Consider the following 7,264-nt stretch of genomic DNA (forward strand, 5'->3'; position numbering starts at 1 on the left):
AAGCTTACTTTTTAAATAACATTCGGACAGCGCATTGGTTCATTTGACGCCTAGCGCCACACCTCCCTTCACCCTACGTGGGGCGTAAGGTGATAGTTCCGCGTTTTGGCCACGAGAAGCTGTACCGCTTGTGCCAAACTGTGTTCTTATTTGAACACACTATTTTTCATGCGAAAGAATATTTTTCCCCATTACGCGAAAATCCGCAAGTTGTGGCGGCGTGACGAAGCGATGGTACGAAAAATTGCCGACGGCACAACGAGTAAAAACACGTCAAAAGTAAAAGTTAAGAGTTCAGCTTGTTGGCACATACTTGTAAAAGTGTACCTAAATATGGGACTCTAAATGAAGGAGAAAACGCGCAAGGAAGAAGTTTACACTAAAGCATCGTTGGTAGTCAGCTGTGTGTCCTATCCTGTCCTTTCTTTCTTCGTGTTCTAGTTTACTTCTAAAGTTCAAGCTGATACATTAACAAATACGTCAAAAGTGATGGGGTTTGCGTCAAAGTTTCTGGAAGGTTCCTGTACACAAAGTAAATTAATGGCTTTGAAAAGCCAATTTGTTACATCTCGGTCTGTGTGGGAATCATACTTGTGCCTCCGGGATGCGAGACCAGCACGCTTCCCGGACGCCAGGGCTGCACCACGGTTCTCGATGACTAGAGGTATGCCTCGTGCATGCGTAATGAGCAGAAAGAAATTTAATAAATATCGAAAACATCGGTCCAAAATATTTCACCAAAGGGTCGTTCATGCTTTCGCATCCCACATCTAAGCAGTCTTAAATGTCCCTGCCAAATGTTTCTTTCTATTTTGTGCGCCTTAAAATACCGCGAGTGTAGTATTGAGCTGTGTGTCTTCTATAAGCTGATTTACTTGTTCAACATAATGCCCAAATCGTTTCCAACAAAACCTATAACATAACACATTAATAATAAAATTAAATACAAATACTCAGAAGTAATTCCGAAACTCATTAATACAACATTAGCCATTCTTTGTACGGCACGTAATTTTCGCAGGATGTATGCGTTATAACAGTCATCACCCCCTCCCCCCCCCCCCCCAACAACAAAAAAAGAAAAAACGCCTGTGTCTGCACCTATTAAAGTCCTAGCTTGTAATTGCACGTGAGAGTATAACTGCGAGCATAATTGAAATGCTGTAGTAATTGTAACAAACCTTGCGTTATCCCACTGTTCACATGAAGTAGGCCCATGACTTACCTTGTTGTTAGTGCAAGGAAATAAGAGTGCCATGATAAACATTCCCAGGAATGGACCTGTGAACGCATTCATTGCAATAAGAAATACCTGAAAAGAAAGAAGTAACATTTTACGACATACTATAAGTTAAAAAAATTGTAAGGGTGCAGGCGAGCTGGTGGAAGTTAACCATAGTTTTGTTTAACCCGAGACTGGGGTATTTCGGAAAAGGGACGAGAAGAAAAGAGGCCACAAGGAGGCGACCCTTTTCCGTCCCTTTTCCCTTTCCGTCCGTCCCTTTTCCGAAATACCCCAGCCTCGGGTTAAACAAAACTATGGTTAACTATAAGTTAGTTTTTACCTCTCTTAAATATTTCATTCTTGCTTGGTAGAAAATTTAAACCTACAGGTTTCAGTAGGCTCTCCTGCCGCCCTTCATATTTTTTTTTAAACTTAATTCATTCCAGCAATGATTTATAAAAGCAGATTATATCTTATTGAGTCGAAGTTGATGCGCATCTTTATTTGCATTGCGTGGCGTGATTGAGACCGCCTTTTCCAAATAGCGAGCGTTCGCGGATTTAGAGCACGAAGCATCCGGTCTTGGCGGTGTAGTGTGGGAGCGACTTCTCTCAGAGGCATACAATGAAGCAAGCGGAGCAGCTCTGCTCTCTGACAGCCCTGCAGCGTGGCCATCATCTGTACTACTACGGCGCAGTTCCGGCTGTACTCAAGTACCCAGCGTCTGCTTAAAAAGCCGCAGTATCGGGTTCCTTTTTCTTTCGTTGCAGATTCTGTGTTGGCAGGGAAGCGGTGATTGCGCCGAGCAAGATCCAAATTTATGCGGGAAAGTGTCCTTGAAGGCGCCGTGTTTTGGGCGTGGCAAGCCTCTTGCTTTGCGTTTGCAAAATATACATGACTACACTGTAATAGAGCTGTCTGGAAGCTTCTTTGACCATTGCACTGCCTGTACCAACTAAACAAAAAAAATAATCGTTTTTTTTTTTTTTTAATGCGGGCAATTTTTAAAACATATTCATAACGACAAGGAGGACGATCGCTTTTTCTAGTCTGAGGAGCCCACGAAGTGAGGTAATTTGTGATGACCGGCACATCCAGGCATGTCTTGCCATACAAAAACACGCAGACGGCTTAAGAAAAGAGAAAGGAGAGACGACGTTCGACTGATGGCCAAGATACACACAGGAGACAAATGACGGGACGACGGCGCACCTGTGCACTGTTATACAGCACCATATCTTTCCTGCTCCGCACGCCGAGGCACACCGCCTTATAATCACTTCTTCCGCTCTGTATCGGAATGCTCCCTGAGAGCACTATTCGTATAATGTACACCGCAAGCAGAGCATGTCGCACCCCCCCCCCCCCCCCCTTCCCCGTACTCTGATGCCTAGCGCCAAATCTGAGTAGAGCACAAAGGTCGTCATGCTGGACAAGCGCACCTAATAGTTACCGTCTTAGCTTGGAAGTTAAATACTTGACATACACTTCCTACGAAATAATAAGCGTGCCTCCGAATAACGGGTCATTTTTACGACTCTTGGTCGCGACTCCGTTTGTTTGGCGGAAAAGTCGGCACCTCGCACCGCGTTCTGTTACTTCGCCGACCTTAGAACAGCCTAAACTAGGCTTACGTCAGTCTCGCATCCCTGTGATCTTGGCATAACTTTCTCTCGTCAAGTACTGCTAGCGCAATAACTTTCGTGGCAATGACAAGAACGCTCCCGCAAATAGCAAAACTGGAAAGCTGCGAGTGACTACAGATCAAACTTCTCCAGCTTATGATATGCATTATAATATTGTTTACTGTTAATAATGCATTAGCGTTAGTACCCACATGACAGGAAAAGGTAGGCGGCGTCCGTCTGAGACAAAACAGTGGAAGCGGAAATTCTGCGCATAGAGTGGAGGAGAGTAGTGAAGTAAAAAGGCGAGAGGGAGGCGACGCCAAGGGACGGAAGCCAATGCGCGCGCGGATGCCGGGGCGAGTCTGAACTTGCAGGTGTGCGGATCTCGTGTTCATTGTCTTGTGCTTCAAAATGGAGTGTGAGCCAGTGACTAGCACCGGTCTAAGTAGGTGGCAGAAAAATTAAATGAAGATCCATTGTTGGATTCTTAGGGCATGCGTTAGCATGACCCTTGGAAACGTCACACACCAATCTTACTTTGGGAAACGCTAACACTGGCCTTGTAACGAAGCCAAAAAGGGCCAGCAAAAAATGAAGGAAGCAAAGGGAAAGCCAAAACAGAAATCCGCAACGATAAAGTGAAGGGGCCGGCGTTAGCGTTCCCCAAAGGGGCTCGTGTGAGGCTTTTCTTAAGGGTCATACTAACTCATTCCCTAAGGATCCACCAGTGGATGTTCCTTTATTTGTACGGCGCAAGCTTGCATCTCATAAAACACTTGGATTAATATTTTTTTTTTGTTTTTTTTTTGTTTACTATTTAATTAATCGAAGACTAGCCAGGCTACAGATCCTGCAGCGGTATGCAGTGTTTTTACCATGACCAAACTGTGATCATAATTATTTGATTGACTTTATTAGGTAATTAATATAATTGTGTTAGTTAACTTTTCAGTTGATAATTGGATCTGCCGTTTACAGTTGCGGTATTTATATAATTACTAAGAAAATGGGTAAACAGAATATGCATATTTTTCGAAAATAAATGGGGCAAAGATATTTCAGTGATTTGTTTTCCTGATTTTATAGCCCGGTTTTGATGCTTCGTCCACATTAAACACCGCAAGCCCTTTCCAGACGGAGGCTAAGAAGAGTAGAATAATGATTAAGGTGACTTCGTTACTTTGTCCGCAGGATGCCGTCAGGTTATTCACCATGAATGTACTACGGAATTATGGCAAGCTGCACGAACTATAATGGTACTTTTATATTCTATTGTGGGCTCTTTTTGCAGCCAGTTTAGCAACTAGGAAAACAAAGGTGAAATATTTTTATGGAACATGTTCTAATGATTTAAACTCTTATGCTTCGAATTGTGACTCCCATTGAAGGTGTAGTTGCATTAGCTAAATATCTTAGGTAATTATTAGGCGTATTATAACCACTATCATAACTCAAATGTCCTTTGTGTCCCACGAACCCACTGAAGCTTGAACCCGCCCATTACCGTCTTTTTTTTAATAAGCTTTTTACGAAAGAAAAGCCAATATTTAATATCAGCAAAAGGAACAATTATTAATTATTGCACTTTACTGCAATGCCAACTAAGAAAACATTTTTTTTTGCTAAATGCTAAAAACAAAGCATATTGATAACAATTCGTAGTGTAAACACATTAAAATTCACGAATATATTTTGTGATATTTGCAGGACACAATATGAGCAGACTATAGACAGTTCACACTGTAAAATAAACCTAACTTTGTTGGAACTTGAAACTCCTATGCAGTGAATGAGGACTAAAGAATTGTAAAATTTATCGCTGTCCCATTATTTGCCACTTTTTATCCTGGGTCATTTCCAAATAAAAAAAAAATATTTTAATGAGGGCTGGCTTATATCTTAACTATAGGGCTGAATTCGTCCCAGACATATCGTTTAAACATTTTATGCTTGCTACCCACCGGAAAGAGCTAACGTATAAAAATAAGATACTAAATAAATGCCCCAGTAGTTGTAAAGTGATTCTAAGTTTTAATACCTAAACTGCTCTAAAACAATAAAGTATACATTTCAAAAATTACACTTGAGGAAACGTTGGAAGAAATAATTTATTACCTTCAGACATTTTATTCATTTTATTGGTAATTTCTGACCCTTGTAGCTCTGCCAAACCGTGTTTTATGTAATTTCCCTCCACAAATTTGGGGGTTTTACGTGCCAAACCTACGACGGGCATCTGGCACGCCCCAGCGGATGACTGAGGATTAATTTCGACCACCTAGGGATCTTTTGACGTGCAACCGGAGGCTCAGTTACCACGGCGCCTTCTCCGAAATAAACCTCCGTCATATTGCCGGCACCTCGGTCAGGATTCGAACCCGCCACCATTCGTAGGCTGGCGCTCTCGCCTCAGAGCCACCGAGGCGCCTTACTTCCCTCCACAAAATAACTGTTTTGTTCATATTACTTTCTACCCCATATAAAAATCAATTAAGACGAACGAAATAGGCTATTACGGTACTAATACTTATAATATTGCGATAGCTTGTGTGCCCGTCCTTATTGGTGAGGGCCCGAGAGTGCAGGTGTGGTGCTTTAAAGGGATACTTCAACGAAATTTGAAATATTCCCGTCGTGTTCAAAAATAGGTTGAATATGATCAACAATATCTGTAAATGACAATCACACGTTTGTATTTTAAGCCTGGTGGCTGTATTTTTCGTTATAAAGGGCCCACTCTGGCAAGCGCTCGGAGAAAGCTCAGTGGAGACCACGTGACATCCAACGCAATTGTGACGTAGGTCGTCTCGGGACGAGCAAAGCTACGGCGAGACTCACGTCGAGTGGTTGGCCTAGTCGTTCCAGCCACCGAAGCGGCTGCTTTTGTACGAATATTGAGTGACGGGTTAATCTTCTGGAATCTTGTAGCGGGACAATAGCGACTTCTGCGACACACAAAAGGCATTCTCGGGAAGAGGGGAGTTCCTCCTTCCCCTCTTCTCTCGTCGTGGCCGGAGGCGAGACACTCACCGTCACTAGCTGTCAAGGTTCCTAGACGGACATTACATGCGAGGTGTTAGCGACATCCACGAGGTGCTCTTTGCTATTCGTTTAATTCATTTTAAAATTCTTTTTTGAGACTTTTTTAACCAGATATTGGTATGTTCGATCTGATAGAGCTCCTTTGAACACAACTAGACCAAAAAATGAGCCCCGAATTTTCGTTGTAGCATCCCTTTAAAGGTGTGTAGTTCAAACAGACTTATGCGCAGAGGCAAACCAAGGAAAGCGCCTACGCTTGATTTGTCTTGTTCGGTCATATTTACAATAATTTGTCTCTGTTTTAGGCTACGTCTCACAAAAGGAAATACATTTTCTACCAAATTTATACGATCAATTGGTTTGTGCCCTTTTATGTTATTCATAACATCTTGTCACGAAGTTTACAGAGTGGAACAACATGCCATACCAAAAAGTATAGAAAACTAACAACATGTAAGGTCAAACGACAAGAGAAAAGATCATTGGTAGAAAATAATACCCAGGAAAAGTCTTAGTGGTCGATACCTTATATTGTTATAGTTGTCACGCAAACGAGAAAGTATTGACGTGTGATGAAATATGATCGTTCTCTAATAATATTCGAGTATTACTTGCATCCGCCTTTCATATTCTTCAGATTGCCCCCCGGATAATTTTTAGATATGTAAGCAGTTAGATTTGATGTTTTGTAGGCTTGTAAACAATAGATATATGTTTTTATTTGTTTTCTTATTGTGACGCGATTAATACATAGTCCAACACAAACACCTTTATGCCGAAGGAAGTGTCTTTTGATTCCATTACCACATCTGAACAAATGCAAAATTATGTGTATCACACAGCTTGGAAACGTCTAATATTTTGTGAACGTTAAGTATGTTTAAACTTGATCACTTACTCTTGTAACAGAACCCAGGTGCGCCACAATAATGGCGTATATCGTCATAATTGTTCCGTTCAGAAAACCTGAAAGAAAAAAAAACCATATATCAGAACCTTTCAAAGCCCTGCCTTCAAAAGACGCCGAAGTTTAGACCTAGATGAACATAATAAAACTGTGTTAAACAACTTTAAAGAAACCATTAGACAGTTTGTTTAATCTCTGTAGCGCAAGGAATGGCGGTAGAATCGTACGACGGCCGTGCGACGTTTTCTTTAACTGGCTGAAAGTATCGCATCGTATCGCCCAACTTTAGAGCACAGGTAGCTCGAGTTATTTTAAAGGTGCAGTACAACGCTTTAAACAATGTATTTTGGTTCATATAAGGAACGCGTACTGTACAATGCCTTGAAATGAAGTTGAAACACGGGTTTGTACTAATCTACTGAATTGTTTTCTACCCGTCTATAACACCTGTTTGAAAATGTT

Source organism: Ixodes scapularis, unplaced genomic scaffold (genome assembly GCF_016920785.2).
Source record: "Ixodes scapularis isolate PalLabHiFi unplaced genomic scaffold, ASM1692078v2 PGA_scaffold3__209_contigs__length_174095766, whole genome shotgun sequence".
Lineage (NCBI taxonomy): Eukaryota > Metazoa > Arthropoda > Arachnida > Ixodida > Ixodidae > Ixodes > Ixodes scapularis.